The 16,216-nt window shown below is 49.2% G+C and overlaps 1 protein-coding gene across 4 annotated transcripts in view; it reads right to left on the bottom strand.

The window, feature by feature from the left end:
* hd (humpty dumpty) overlaps nt 1-16,216 on the bottom strand; it is a 305,418-nt gene that overhangs the window by 154,927 nt on the left and 134,275 nt on the right. The gene's annotated exons all lie outside the window — the stretch shown is intronic.

Raw genomic sequence — 16,216 nt, 5'->3', positions numbered from 1 at the left:
ACATTAACATTTAAAGAAGACCAAATAATTTTTTAGATTTAATTTTCTTGCCCACAGGGGTGTAAATGTCCTCAGGACCCCTGAGCAGTGGAAGGGTTAAGGGTTAAATAAACAAAAAAAAACAAAAGAAAAAAATAGTTGAAACAATTTGAAAATGAACAAATGCCATAAAGGTTTGTTCAGGTAGGTTGGGTAGGCTGCTCCATTATTGAGACGTAAGTGACAAGTACAAAACAAATGGAAAACATTTGAAACAAAGATTGTCATAATGGAACAGCCTACCCGACAAACACTGAATGAACCTTTTGCTATAACAAATATGAAAGACTAGGGCTGCTGACTGGGTTAGTACTGTGTGAGCAACCATTTGTGGCACACGTGCCTCTGGCTCCGACACACTGTTGAAAGATTGCGCTAAGTCGATGAAATTCAGACCTCATTGTTTGAAGAACATAAGGGTCATAATATTGGTGAAGCTAGGCGCAATAAGGACTTAACACAACCATCAGATGCAAGTGATATAGCACCTATGAGCATGATACAGCGAGCGTATCCAGTTGTAGCTCTGAGCCCCACCCTTGCCATCTCCAATTTATATAGATGATACATAGATGAATCGTTTTCTGCGTTCAGTGATGATGCATCCGATACAAGTAGCATAGATGAACAGTGTTAGCAGCTTCCTTGGTGGTGTTTTCCATAGTTATTTTCAAGAATGCCTGAATCTCTTCCTTACTGACGGACACTCTTTGAAGCCAGCTGAATCTCTTCCTGATGTGGGACCTTACAAAGCGATCTTTTCAAGACTACCTTACAAATTGAGCTTTTCCTATAATCGTTTCAATACTACCTTATGCTTTACAAGCTTGGCTACATACCACCTACAAGTACTAAAGGCAAGGGTGTACGTGAGTGTGCTATTTGCTAGCACACAAAACAATGAAACTGGAAGCGAAAATCTATCTGTAGCTGGTGCAACGAGAGTAAAGTCGTGCTGTGTACCATGGACTACTTCGTTGATTATTACGCACCTCCAAAGTACTGAGTGTGTAATACAGTGTGTTACTGTGTAAATAGTATGTGAAACTGAACATATTGTAATTTTAGTGAATTTTTACTTAGTAATATTGTGACAATAAACATTTATTGTGGACACATTACTGACACATGTATCACAGTTCCATGGAAAATTATGAACATTCTACTGTATACATATTGTAAAGGTCACAAATATGCATCATATACGATAAAAGAAACAAATAAAACTGCACTGGATATACAGTGGCACCTCTATTAACGAGTTTAATCCATTCTGGCACCGAGCTCGTTATGTGGAAAACTCGTCTTTAAGAAACAAATTCCCCATTTAAAATAAAGGAAATAAATTTAATCTGTTCCACTCCCAAAAACATCCATACTTGTATGACATTTTATAATGTAAATATAATACTGCACATGTAATTATAAATGTTTTGTTGTACTGTTTTCATGTTTACCTTATGAAGTCATTGCTGGCTTGAGGGAGACGATGGGGAGGTGGGGAGGAGGGTAGAGGTTATAGTGTGGAAGGAGAATCCACCTCTGAGTCAGGCGGGCTCTCTCTTCTTGGGAATTTTACCCCACTGGGACCGGGTTGTGGTTCACTATCACTGGCTCTTCTTTTTTCTACTTTTGCAAAAAACGTATCTATTGACAATTGCTTTTGTCTTTGTTTTAGAATGTTTCTAAAATGAGACAGCAAATTGTCATTAAATATGTTCACACACCGGGTTGTCACTGCTTTATCAGGGCAGCTCTTCCAAAAATGTAGTCACCTTTTCAAACATTCCCAACACTTCCCTGATCTCACTGGAAGAGGCAGCATCTTCCCTTACCTCCTCATCCCCTTACTAATGGTGCAAATTGTTGATGAGGACCTGCCATACTCCCTTGTGAGATCAGTCACACAGACACCACACTCATGCTTTGCTATAATTTCCTTCTTCAAATCCACAGTAATTGTGTCTTTCTTCCACTTAACAACACTATCTTTAGTAAGCAGCTTCTTTGGCGACATCGTGCGTTACAAATCATAGTCACAAAACCACAAAAAAAAACAAAGAAAAGCGCAAATAAATGCAGAGGGATGCTTGTCGTGCACGATACAACAACAACAATGGCGTCGGAGGCGTCCGAGAATTTGGGAGAACCCGCGAGATGCTAGGAAGCACCATGTGGTTTTGCTCGTTGATAGAGGTGAAGCTCGTCAATAAAGACAAATTTGCTGCGAGAGGCTTGCTTGTTTCTCAAAATGCTCATAGATAGAGCCGCTCTTTAATCAAGGTGCCACTGTAAATAGAACAAACATTTGAAAATATATTTGTAGCAGCACACGGTACTTGAATGGCCTGCGCAACCGTGTCTGGGAGCTTCACACACGGGCGGCCAGCCCTGACGACATCACAACGCACCTCGTCCACATCCCCACAGCCAAAGTAAGTGGAATTTGGTAATTATTTTTACATAAACATGTTCAGGGAAGGGAATTTATCATTTTACAAAGAACAATGATTTCTTTGGGAACACTTGATGTCATGCACACTGGAGGAATTTCACAATAAACACAGCGCATCACAGTGGTTAAATGGGGACATTCGTTTTGCATGACGAACACAGCACCAGAACAGATTAACACTTTGGCGTACCCCGCGCGCCACCCCTGAACTGTGCGATTTGGGTCCCAGGGTGTCACGGGAGCGCGTGTAAATTCTGAAAAGTGTATACTCTCTTCAACTTTGTCACCTTAATTCTCGTCCTACGAGATTAAATTTGGTATCATTGTGTTCGCAATAGAATTCTCTACAACACTATATGCATATAAACTCCAAAAGCCCGGCTAATTACCCGCAGCAAACAGAGAAAGTGCGAACGAGTTACCCAGGAGCGCTCAAACGCGATAAAAGGTTTTCACTATTTTCACTCTGGTCACCTCAATTTTCGTCCTAGGTCTTTCATTTTGGTCTCAATGGGTTCGCAATAGAATTCTCTAGAGGAACATTAGCATATAAAATAAAAAACCTGGTCACGTTCCAACCGCCGACGAGTTGAAGACGGGCCACGCATTAGCTGCAAGTGAGCGCTCAGACGCCTTCCAGCTACACTCCCAATTCCCGCCCTTTTCAAGCCTTTCTTTCGCAATTTTCTTCCTGGAAGGGCCTTGTTCATTATCACTATCCATCGTGAAGTAAGCGTAGATAGTTTCTAAAGCCACAGTAAGAAATATAGCCACGGAAAATAGCCGAAATGTTCACACATTTGAGATGCGAGGGGAGGCGACATTGGTCACAACAGTGGAGCGAAAACAATGGGCCCACGGCGTGTGCCAAGGCGCCTGAGGGCCACGAGGCTCAACAAAGAAAATGGAAAGACATCGGCGCGCATTTTAAAACCAGTCCCAAAAAAATCGGACAAAAACCTGATTTTTGGCGATTATTTAACACTTTCGCCCGGGTATGACGCAGCATTGCGTCATCCGTTTACTGTCGGTAATGCCGGGGATGACGCAGCATTGCGTCATCCACTTTAAACACCAGGCGGACACACACATCGTACACACAACGTACAGACAACGTAAACACACATCGTACAAACACCAGGAAGGCGTGCGTAACGAAGACAAAGAACGCCAAAAATGGAAGGAGAGACGACACGTAAACAAAACAAGGGGAAAACAAAGCAAAAGAAAACAGATGACAGAAGGTAACCAACGAGGCCGACAAAAGACCAGAGGGAAACCTCATAGAAAATCAACAGACGTTCCAATAATATTAAAAAATACGAAGAGACTCGCGAACCAACGAGAACCACGACAAGCACCCCTGAGCAAGGGACACGCAGGGACAACGATACGAAGTGGTTTAGACATTGTATGTACAAGGCAATATATAAATCCATCAACGCATGCTTCACATCTTGTATGAAAGTACCTTACCTGAACAAACATTTAATTTTTTTTCGAACAGTATCGCAACGTAGGAGCAAAAAGGGCAAGGAAAAGGGGGCGAAACACACCCCCAGGAACGACGGGACCGACGAACCCAAAGGAACACGGAACCGAAACCCAGGGAGGGGTATACCCGAAAACAACAGGAACACAGAGAGGGAAGGAACAACCCCACTCTGAGGAATTGCCAGCTCCTCACCAAAGGTACCAGGACCCAAGAGGAGCAAACGGGGCCGAGGCCCCCCAGGCAACCCCTCCCTAACCCCAGGAACTTCGACGGCATGACCCGGGGCCAAGCCGCACCCCCAAAGCCCCAGCTTGACAAGGAAAAGCCGGAGCAGCCATGCAAACACTAAGGAAGGGAGCCCACTGGTCAGACCCATACGGTACGGCTGGAGGAACCGACTCGAATGCCTCCGCCGCCACCCCGGATGAGGAAACCCGAGACCGCCCGAGTCTCAACCCCAACCCCGAAACCCTCCTATGATTCGGAGCAGGAAGCAAGGGAGGAAGTGTGTAGAACAGAAGGGGAAGGACAAGGAGCGGAAGGAGCCAGAGCCGAAGCGACCCCCACCCCCAAGTCCGGACTCCAACCACCAAAACGGGGCAGCCTTGGGGCATCCGGGGCGCAACAACTAGCAAGCAACGCCACAGCCGCCTGCACCCGATTAACATGACCAGTGGCCTGGGTGAAAGGGAGCACGTACCGACAACACTCACCGTACGACTCCGGGTCACAAAAACAATGACCCAACAGTCAGCATGGCAGAGGCACAACCGGTAAGTGTCACCCTGAGACAAGGGGACAGATCAACCGACAAACTCGCAGGACACGAGAGGGACTCCGGGGACACATCTATAGGACCACTGAGCCCCCCATGGGGTTTTCCAGGGCCCTTAGCCGTTGGTACATGCTAAGGGAAGCCCAGGAAGGGGACTGCGAACCGGCGCCCAATTCTACCAACAAACTGCTAAAGCTGAACCCTCAGGACATGTCCACTCACGGGGGCCAAGCGGGGAGTACCACTAACAGAAGGAATCTAAAGAAATCACCTAGAACAGGAATAGGGGACCACAAAGGCAGACCCCCACCAGGCAAAAACAAAAGAAAATCCCCGCAAGAGGACAACGTACCCAGACGGAACAGAGCCGGCCGCTGTTATGGTGAAAACTAGCTGTACAGTACCCCGCGCCCCTACCAGTGACGAAAACTACCACCACTCAGAGACAAACCAGGGCAACAAAACCCCAGTCGACTCCAAGGGCGGCCCAGTACTGAGCAGAAAAGGACACAGCAGAGGCAGAACCCATGGTGACTTGTGGAAGGTGGCCCCAAGCCCCAAGGGCAGTATTTACAGGGCACCTAGGGAAGATAGCCCTAGGCACATGCAGCCCAAGTACTGTGGAATCTTACTCCAGGCTCACACCTCACCGGTAGAGACAGTCCACACCACAAGGCACAGAACTGAAACAAAAACCGGAGCCAGAGGAACTCGACCAGCCAGTAATACCATCAGCGAAGAGCTGCCAGTTGGATCGCCAGCGTGGAGGGTCTGGGGCTCCCCCTTCCCCCTCCCGGGGAGGGGGGGGGTGCGCAGATGGTGGCGCAACGACGTGATGACGTCATGCTAGTTGGATAATTTTGTTTGGGGAGTTCTGTCTACGCGTTCCGCTTTCGGTAGCAATATTTTTACCAGAATAGGGGATTGTTTGAGGGGCTCCTACCTTTCTGGGTGCCTGTCCCGGTCAATGGCAGACATAGAATGCTCCCAACCACAAGGGGGTTTCTATAGGCCATTGCTCCTCGTGCCTCTCTGAGGGGGCCAAGTTCTGGCTCGTGGTCCCTGGTAGGCAAGAACTCCTAGCACTTAGACTGATGCCAGAAAGTTATACATATCCATTCACCTTGGATAGCTCCGGGGAGCCGACGGGGCTCCCCCCAGAAGCCAGTGTAAAAACCAAAAGCGTTTCCAGAGAAACAGATAATGGGCATAAAACCACAGAGAAATGGCAACATGAGGATAAAACCCCTGAAAGAAGTGAAAAACTCACTCAAAATGCGAGCTCCCATACCCCGGCGAAGGTAAACAAACCGCAGCGCTGCCCTGGTGGCTAAGTGGGGAGTATCTGCAGAGAAGAAAATGGCCACCACACCAAGGAGCCGTGACCAACGCAAAAGAGCCGAAAACCCGCCACCAAATGTGGGAAGCAGGGAGACTAGAGGGACGAAAAAAACCCGCCCAGAAGCAGAAGACCCAGCCAGGGTCAAACAGTCCCAGAACTGCAAGCGGGTATCCCCCACAACCACGGGAACCTGCAACAGAGGCCCCAGGGCAGAGCCATCCTCCACGCCTTCTGCCCTTAAAGAAGAGTCCAGGGGAAAGGCAGCATAGAAGGGGCCGCTGGTAAGACCCAGAAGCTTTGGCAGGAGGAACAGGCTCAAAAACCTCCATCCCCAACCCGAACGGGGCAGCCCTCGAAGCCGGCTGAGTCTCAGCACTAACTAAACCCCGCCCCGACCTCGAAACCTGCAGACAGGCAGGAGCCGGGAACGAAGGGAAAGGGGCGAACAGCACCTAACCAAAATGGGGCGACTCCAGGGTATCAGAGTGGAAAACCAACCTAGCGTATTGCAGCAACCTAACCTATCATGCAACACGGATGCCGCCTGTACTCTGCACAGTAGGGACATCAGAGGAGTACTGGAGAACAAACAGAGAACACGTCTCGCAAGACTCCGGGTCAAGGTGTCAGTAACCAAACAGGCAGCATGACGGAGGTAAAAGTGGCAACCGTCACCCTCAGGTAAGGGCACAACAATCAACGAACCCGCACAAGACGGGAAAGAACCCGGAAGACACATCCAATGGTCCACTGAGCCCTGACAGGGTTTTCCAGGGCACGTAGACTGACTGCAAGGGAAGCCTGGGCAAGGAGTTGCTAACCGGTTAACACCCAAGCTAACAAGGGGTAGATGCAACATTGATAACCCCTGCGACATGTACAATCACTGGGACCTAGCAGAGGGCCACCAAACACTACCAGTGGAAATATAGCCACACTGGGCAGACCCCCACCAGGCAGAAAATAAAAACTAAAGAAAATCCCCGCAAAAGTACACAGTCCCCAGAGGCAACAGGAACCGGTCGCCGCGTAGGTGGTAGGCTGCGCAACACCTTGGCGCCCTAACCAGCACAACACCAGTCCCAACCCAAGGCCAAAAAAGGGCCCCAAGCCCCAGCTGGCCCCAAGGGCGAGGCAAAAAGCCGAACCACAAGAACCTCTACGGAAACAGTTCTGAACGCCCCAGGGATGATAACCCTGTCATGCAGGGGCAGTACTCACAGGGCGCTTAGGGAAGGAAGCCCCTAAGCGCATGCAGCCCCGGTACTGATGAGGAACACCTGGCCACCACACAACACAACACACGGCAGTGAACGCCATGAAGGCAAACACCGCCTAGGAAACTGAGGCCAGAGAAGTGTCTGTCCCAGTTGACATTACCTTACGAACTGATGCTAGGCAGACAGCGCAGTGAGGTCCGGGGCCCCCCTCCCCCTCTCGGGGCAGGGAGGGCTGCGCGGACAATCGGCGTGGCAGTAGAGTGTGATGCTTGTTTGTTCCCTTGGGATTGTAGGGAGTTTCTACCTCTCTGTTCGGTTTTTTGTTTTAGTTTCTTACCATGTGGGGTTTGTTTTGTCATGCCTACCTTTCTGGGTGCCTAACCCCATTCGATGGCAGATAAGGAAAACACCCAACCACAAGGGGGTTTTCCAGGGCCATTGCTCCCTGAAACCTGAAAGGGCCAGGTTCTGGCGCTGGTCCCTGGTAGGTCTGAACTCCATAGCTAATGTCCCGGTCTAATATAACATACATTAGCCCGATAAGCTCCAGGGAGCTGTAGGGGCTCCCCACAAAAAATCTAAATTACTGGGACCTAAAAAATGTTGAACATGAATTTTTTAAAGTGCAGATAGGAAAGGTACAAAAATAATTTACACTTGGAAAATATTAGAAGGACTGGTTCCAAATTTGCACACAGAAATACTCAGAAATGAAATTACATAAGTCTAGAAGACATAGCAGGATGTGCAAAATAGCCCCAATGAAGAGAAGAGTTGAATTACGCATGCTGAGAGAAAACTCTATCGACATTAAAGACCCAAGACTTTTCAACACCCTTCCTCTACACATACAGAGCATAACTGACCAAATTCTCACAGTGTTCAAAAGAGCTCGACAAGAACCTTCAAAGGATACCCTGATCAATCAGGTTGTTATTCATGTCAGGCTGCGAGCAGCTGCATCAAACAGCCTGGTTGATCAAACCAGCAGCCAGGAGGCCTGGTCAGAGACCGGGCCACAGAAATACTAATCCTTGGAATCTTCAACAAGTAGTCAGGTAGTCCATACGCACTGCCTACGTGAGACCATTACTTGAGTATGCAGCAAAAAGTTCAGAGGTTAGCAATTAGCTAAGTTCCAGAATAGAGACACATGAGAAGAGCCTCACAACCTTAACACTTTCTTGGAGTTTCCACTTGGAATTACGGGCGGATTAGATAAGCGCTTGTCGGATCACGACGTAAATTTACGGACCGTATTATATTGGGTATTTACTACTCGATCGACTTGGGGTTTGTATGAATATGTTTGCCATTAAATTTTCGTTTTCTCTAATAGGCACAGTGCCTATTTGAGAAAACGGAAATGTATTATAACTTAGAGGAGAGACTATTGAGTTGGTGACACAACGAGGGTAATCGCCCACTCCACACACTCTTGTGTTGGCCGCGATCATGATTCTACATTTATATGCATATGTCTGTGTAGAGAATTTTATTCCGAACACTATACAAACAAAAAAAAGTGTGAAACAAGTATAAACTTGAAAAAACATGAGCAAAGTAAAAACTTTTTACGCTCATGGGTACAAACACGCGTAAGATTTTATTCACCGCAAATTTATTTGACGCTCTGTTGGCCAATTCTACCCATGTTCTTATAGAACTTTCTATTGTTATATATAAAACTTTCTATTGCGAACACATTGCTATAAAAATGAAATACGTAGCTCGAGAAATAATGTCAGGACAGTGAAATAAGTATAAACTTTCAAAGCGCCGCATCACAACAGTGTCGTCGCTGCTGAAATCACGGCTAACGCTTCGCCCAGTTCCCACACTCGTGCGGAACATAATTAGACATTGATAGGCATATGTCTGGGTGGGGAATTTTATTGCGAGTTCAGTGATATCAAAATAAGCGCTGTAGGATGACTGTGAGGCTGGCAACAAACGAAAGAGTATGAACATTTACTTCCTGTTTGGGTGTCACGGCGAGTCATCTTCGTGTTTATTTACTTCGTGGTGGGATAGCAAATGCTTTGGTGACATTTTATGCATATGATCTTGTAGAGAATTTTATTGCCAACGCATTGATACCAAATTGAAAAACGTAGCTCGAGAATTGATGTTAGGAGCGTGAAAAGATTATACACTTTTTTGTGTTTACGCTTGAGCGCGCAGAACGCCGCGCGCACAAGGCGCTTTTTTTTTCACCAGTGCCGTGCGCACTAAAGTGTTAAAGGTGAGAAGAAACGAGGGATATTTTAACTATGTATGAAATCTTAAGGGAATAGATAAAGCAAATATAGGAAGTCTATATACATTATTAACCCTTAAACTGCGCAACACACCTGCAGGCCCATGTCTGGTTTGCTCAACGTGCCTCCAGGTAATTGTATTTTTCATGTTCCGTTCAAAACTTCCGCGGCTACATAGAGTTCATGGTATGGACGACCAGGGAATGATGACGTCATGCGCGAACTTGCAAACCTCAGAGCAGCCAAAGTACGTACAATTTCGACCTTCTGTTACTATACCCATACTCAGGGAAGGGTTTTTGACACTTTCAAAACAAAAAAGAATTTTTTTTTCAGAGAATTTATTTCCTGTGCACTGGAGGGGATGGTCATGTTTGGAAGCTGAGCAGTTGAGGGGTTAAGAGGTTGGACAAAGGGACATCGGTGGAAGCTGGAGAAGCAATTGAGTCGAAGAAATGTAAAGAAGTTCTTGTATACCGTATGGGTGGTAAGCAAGTACAGTGCATTGAAAGAAGAAGTTGTTGAAACAAATTTCATCCACAACTTAAAATACAGTGGCACCTCGACTTACGATTGCCCCTACTTACAATAATTTCGAGTTACGATGTAAATTTCAACGAAAAATGCGACTTGACATCCAATGGTGTCGTCGACTTCCAATATTTGTTGGTACACGTTCGGGTAGACCGAGCGCGTGGTTCCCGGTCACGCGGTCCAACCTGCCTCAGTGTACTACAGCTGCCCGCTTAGTGATGATCGCGCCTATAAGAAATTCTGTGGTGATTTTTTTCCATTTTTGAACATTAAAGTAATTATTATATATCACGCCATGAGTCCCAGGAAAGTCAGTGGTAAGGCTCAGCATATGAGATCCCATGTAAGAATGACCATAGAGCAGAAACAAGAGATCATTCATAAATATGAAGATGGTGTGCGGGTTGTTGGACTAGCTAGGCAGTACAACAAATCTCAGTCAACGATATCCACCATACTGGCCAAGTAAAAGGACATTATGAGTGCTAAAGTGGCAAAAAACCAGCGTTGAATGTAATTAAACGCCATTTTCTGGGTGAGTCCCGGAGGCTCCCCGGAGCTATCCCAGGCTGATATGCTAATGTCAGACTTTGGCATCAGTCGTGTGTATGGAGTTCTTAGGCCTACCGGGGACCACGGCCAGAACCGGGCCCCCTCAGAGAGGCAAGGGGAGCAATGGCCTATAGAAGCCCCCGTGTAGTTGGAAGCATTCTATGTCTGCCATCGACCGGAACAGGCACCCAGAAAGGTAAGCGCCCCAAAACAAACCCCTATTCTGGTGAAAATTGCTACTTAAAACCGAACTACTGGATAGAACTCCCCAACCGAAAACAAGCAAACTAGTGTGACGTCACACACTGCCGCGCCGCTGTCTGCGCAGCTCCCCCCTCCCCGGGAGGGGGAAGGGGGAGCCCAAGACCCCCCGCGCCGGCTACCCACACCTCAGTTCTTGAGGCTGGATGTCAAAAACGCGAAAAACCGCCGACCGGAGGGAGGGAGGGATGCCGGGGAGCCTCCGGGACTCACCCAGAAAATGGCGTTTCATTACATTCAACGCTGGTTTTCTGGGGGGAGCCCCGTCGGCTCCCCGGAGCTAACTACCCACAGACAGAAAAAGAGGGACTTACCCGGGAGGCGGTCGTCGCTCACCCCTCAACTCGAAGCCGAGACAACTGGCTGCAACCGCCGACCCAAAGCAACACAGGCCCGACGAGGCCCAGGGACATTCACAAGGTAACGAGCAGCCAGGACCCTGTTCGACCGCCAAAATCCCCGCGCCCGAATATCAGACCAAGACATATTCCCAAAGACGGCAGCAAGAGCCGCGAACTTACGAACGTCATGGGCACGGGGATAGACCGCAGGCTGGCTGGACCTAATAACCCTGCGGACGACCTGAGAGACCCGAACCCGCAAACAGGGAAGAAGGGAAACCGGATCAACCCACAGCGCGTCCCCGGACACAGAAGCTGTGGCGCGCAAATAACGGCGAAGCGCCGCAACCGGACACAAAACATGATGCACCCCCGGCCTGACCAACCAAGCATCAACCACCCATGGACCCCTCCGGAACGCAGCAGTCTCATTCTTCTCCAGAAAAGAAGGAGACGGCTGCAAACGAACAAAACAATCACCACGACCAAAAGAGCAGAAACCCCTGCGCCGGAGGAGAGCATGAAGCTCCCCTACCCGACCCCCAGAGGCCAAAGCCAACAAGAAAAGTGCCTTGGAAAAACAATCCTGGACCGAAGGGGCCACAACGAAACGAGGAGATGAAAGGAAAGCGAGCACTCTGTCCAAAGACCAGGACGGCTCAGGCGACGCATGAGCAGGCCGGAGGTGAAACAATGCACGAGACAGCTTGCGAAACGGCGCAGACGTAACATCGATACTGAAAGCAAGCTGAAGCGGCTCCGCCAGCGCCGAACGATACGAAGCGACAGTGTTAGGCATAAGATGACGGTCCTGAAACAACCACGAGAGGAAGGACAAGACCACCCGAACAGACAAGGAGCTAAGACGACGAAGACGCAAAAAGAAACGGAAGGACCGCCAGGAAACTTCATACTGCCGCCGAGAAGAAGCCCTCAGGTGGGACACCAACAAGGAGGCCACCTGATCACCATAGAGATGATGATAGACTCGAGTCAAAAAAACCATACGCGAAGACTCGAGGAGAAGATCGAACCAGCTACGTGACGTACCGGCCCGATCTGCTGAAAGAGGCGGAGCCGCGGGAAAACCCTCGGGTTCAGACACCGAGCAACCAGCGCCTGAAACCAAGGCTGGGCCGGCCACCAAGGGGCCAGAAGGACAACTCTCCCCTGGTAAGTCTCTAAGCGAGTCAGGACCTGGAGCAACAGCCGAACCGGGGGAAAGAGGTACAGGAACCCCCACCTCGACCAGTCGAGCCAAAAGGCATCGACCCCGACGGCCTCGCAATCGGGGAAGGGCGGCGCATAAACTGGAAGACGCCGCGACCACGCCGACGCGAAGAGGTCCACCTCGGGGCGCCCGAACGTCTGGCAAAGCCAACGGAAGGACTCGTCGTCGACCGTCCACTCCGTGGAGAGGGGAACGAAGCGAGACAGGGCGTCGGCCAAGACGTTGGACACGCCCCGTACGTGAACCGCCAGGAGAGCCAAACCCCGAGAACTCAGCAGACGAGTCACCCGAAGCGACCAACCCCAAAGAGACAAGGACCGCATCGAACCCCCGCGGTTCAGGCAATGAACCACCCGAGAGCAGTCCGAATGGAGCCGAATCGTCGATCCGCGGGCCACCCGAATCCTCCCCAGAGCAAACCACACTGCCGCGAACTCCCGCACCGTACTGTGAGCTCGACGGAAGGACGGATCCCAACGCCCCTGGCCGGCCTGGTGAGCACTGGTCACAAAACCCCAGCCGAGAGACGACGCATCCGTGTACACATCGAGCGAGGGCTCGGGTAGGCGCCAAGGCACTGAACCCCGAAAAACCCGAAGAGGAAGCCGGTGACGCAGCAACCGACGCAAGGCCCCCGGGGGCCTTGCGTCGGTTGCTGCGTCACCGGCAGCAACCGGACGAGGAGGTGCGGACTGAACCAGGATCGAAGCGACCCCCACCCCCAAGTCCGGGTCTCGAAAAGCAAAGCGGGGCAGCCCCGGGGCATCCGGGGAAGCAACCAACCGAGCGCGTTGCAACAGACGAAACCTAGACTGCAACGCACGTGCCGCCTGTACCCGAATAGAATCATCAGAGGATTGGGTAAATTGAGTCACAAGCAAGCAGCAACACTCACAGGACTCAGGGTCGAAAGTATCACCGACCCAACAGGCAGCGTGGCAGAGGCAAAAACAATGAGGGTCACCCTGAGACAAGGGGACCGAGCAACCCTCAAACTCGCACACAGCGAGTGGGGACTCCGGGGTCACATCCATCGGACCCACGCGCCCCCTAGGGGATTCCCAGGGTCCTGAGCGTTTACTTTAAGAGGACTCGCGCTCAGGTAGTCCCAGGCAGGGTGCTGCAAACCGGCGCCCAAAACTACCAAGCAAACTTCTAAAGCTGAACCCCAGGGACGTGTACACTCACGGGGACCTAGCAGGAGGCGCCACCGAGGAGAACAGTGGAAGGGCAAAAACAAACTGAATAAAATGACAGAACCCCCCACCAGGCAAAAACAAAAAGAAAAACAAAACCCCGCAAGAGGACAGCGAACCCCAAGGAACAGAGCCGGCCGCGATGTCGGGAATACGAGCTGAGCAGCACCCTGCGCCCCTACCAGTGCAAACTGCCTCTTACCTGCCGGTAACAAGGGAGAACAGAACACCCAAGAGCCCAACAGGCGGCCGAAAAACCGAAAGGTAAAACGGACCAGCAGAGGCAGACCCCGAGGAGCCTGTGGAAGGTGGCCCCAAGCCCCAAGGGCAGTACTTACAGGGCACCTAGGGAAGGCAGCCCTAGGCGCATGCAGCCCGAGTACTGAAGATAACTCCTGGCTCTCGCACCCACAAAACTAACACCACACGCAAAGCACAGTGCAGTAGCGACACCGGAGCCAGAGCACACGACCATCGCCTATAGCATCAGCCTCAAGAACTGAGGTGTGGGTAGCCGGCGCGGGGGGTCTGGGGCTCCCCCTTCCCCCTCCCGGGGAGGGGGGAGCTGCGCAGACAGCGGCGCGGCAGTGTGTGACGTCACACTAGTTTGCTTGTTTTCGGTTGGGGAGTTCTATCCACTAGTTCGGTTTTTGGTAGCAATTTTCACCAGAATAGGGGTTTGTTTTGGGGCGCTTACCTTTCTGGGTGCCTGTTCCGGTCGATGGCAGACATAGAATGCTTCCAACTACACGGGGGCTTCTATAGGCCATTGCTCCCCTTGCCTCTCTGAGGGGGCCCGGTTCTGGCCGTGGTCCCCGGTAGGCCTAAGAACTCCATACACATGACTGATGCCAAAGTCTGACATTAGCATATCAGCCTGGGATAGCTCCGGGGAGCCGACGGGGCTCCCCCCAGAAAGCATATCAATAATCACGAAACATAGACCACAAACACTTGAGGATGTTGAACAGTTATTATTAATTTGGATACACAACAAGGAGTTAGCGGGTGATAGCTTTTCAGAGGCCATCATTTGTGAAAAGGCAAGAAAATTGCATGAAGACCTTTTAAAGAAAACCCCTGAAACGAGTGATGCAGAAGTGAAAGAGCGAGCAGGGAATGGTTTGAGAAATTTAGAAAAAGAAGTGGAATTCATAGTGTTGTGAGACATGGGGAGGCTGCCAGCTCAGACAAACCAGCGGCTGAAAAGAGTCATTGGCGAATTTAAAGAATTTGTGCAAAGTGAGGCATACCTACCACAACAAGTGTTTAATTGTGACGAGACAGGGCTATTCTGGAAAAGATTGCCAAAGAAAACATACATTACCAAGGAGGAGAAGTCATTGCCTGGACACAAGCCTATGAAAGATCGGTTTACTCTTGTGTTGTATGGTAATACGGGTGGAGATTTGACAGCTGAGGAAATTTCTTCAGGGGAGGATGTGCCAGTACAGAATGTCTCTTCCTCAACAATTAAGAAAAATGTGTGCAGCATGGGAAGAATTGCAAACCTTTGCTGAAACGACTCGCCCAAATCAAGCTGTAGTAGGTCGTTGCCTTAACCTATTCAATGACACTGTGATGCATCATTACAGACTAATGTTAAAATGAAGGGAAAAACAAATGTCTCTTAACAAATTTGTAGTGAGACAAACAAGCACTGAACCACAACCAGGTCCTAGTGGTATTCAGGCAAAACGTAGGAGAGAGAGAGAGAGTACCCCAGAGAAAACATCACTGCCTGATGTGATAATGGAAGGGGACTCCCCTTCCAAACAGTAACAACTCTCCTCCTTTCCCCCCCATCACCATCTACCATACGCCATCAAGAGCCCTCCATAAAGGTAAGAGAAACTTAGGTACTGTATTGAAGTTAGAAAAAATATTGTATTCAGTATAAAATATATTTGTATGTTAATATTTTGGAGGGTGGGGAACGGATTAATTCAATTCCCTTTATTTCTTATGGAAAAATCGCTTCGACTTACGATATTTCGACTTATGATCCGTCTCTGGGAACGGATTAGCATTGTAAGTCGAGGCCCCATTGTACTGCATGATGAAAATATTAATGCTGCGAGAAGTAATTAGTGCCGGATATAAACGGCTAGAGGGTGAGGCATATAGAGAACTAGATCTCACTCCCCAGTCATCACTAATACGTGAACATTGATAGGCAAGCACTATCATTCGTTAGCAGGCATTCTCATCCCAGAATTCCTTAATTGTATATCACTCGTCTGATAATATTTACTCCACCTCACTACTACTCATTATCATCTACTTTGATCTTGGTCTCACATAATCAAGCACATCAAACTAGCAAGCTAAGAAATTTGGTCACTCCAAGCTTCCTGATTTTTGTCAAATTCCACACAGCCAAACAAACCTGCATCTCCTTTCTCTTCCTAAGCAGGTGCAGGCCCCAGGTCCAAGGTTATTTTGACCTTAGGTGGGAAGAACTTTGGGATGATGGGTCCCATGTCCAACTCCCCCACTCCTATAATGCGAGGG

The sequence above is a fragment of the Procambarus clarkii genome, chromosome 24 (assembly GCF_040958095.1).
Source record: "Procambarus clarkii isolate CNS0578487 chromosome 24, FALCON_Pclarkii_2.0, whole genome shotgun sequence".
Lineage (NCBI taxonomy): Eukaryota > Metazoa > Arthropoda > Malacostraca > Decapoda > Cambaridae > Procambarus > Procambarus clarkii.
Note: the sequence above shows the minus strand (reverse complement) of the source record. Positions and strands in the feature narration are given on the sequence as shown.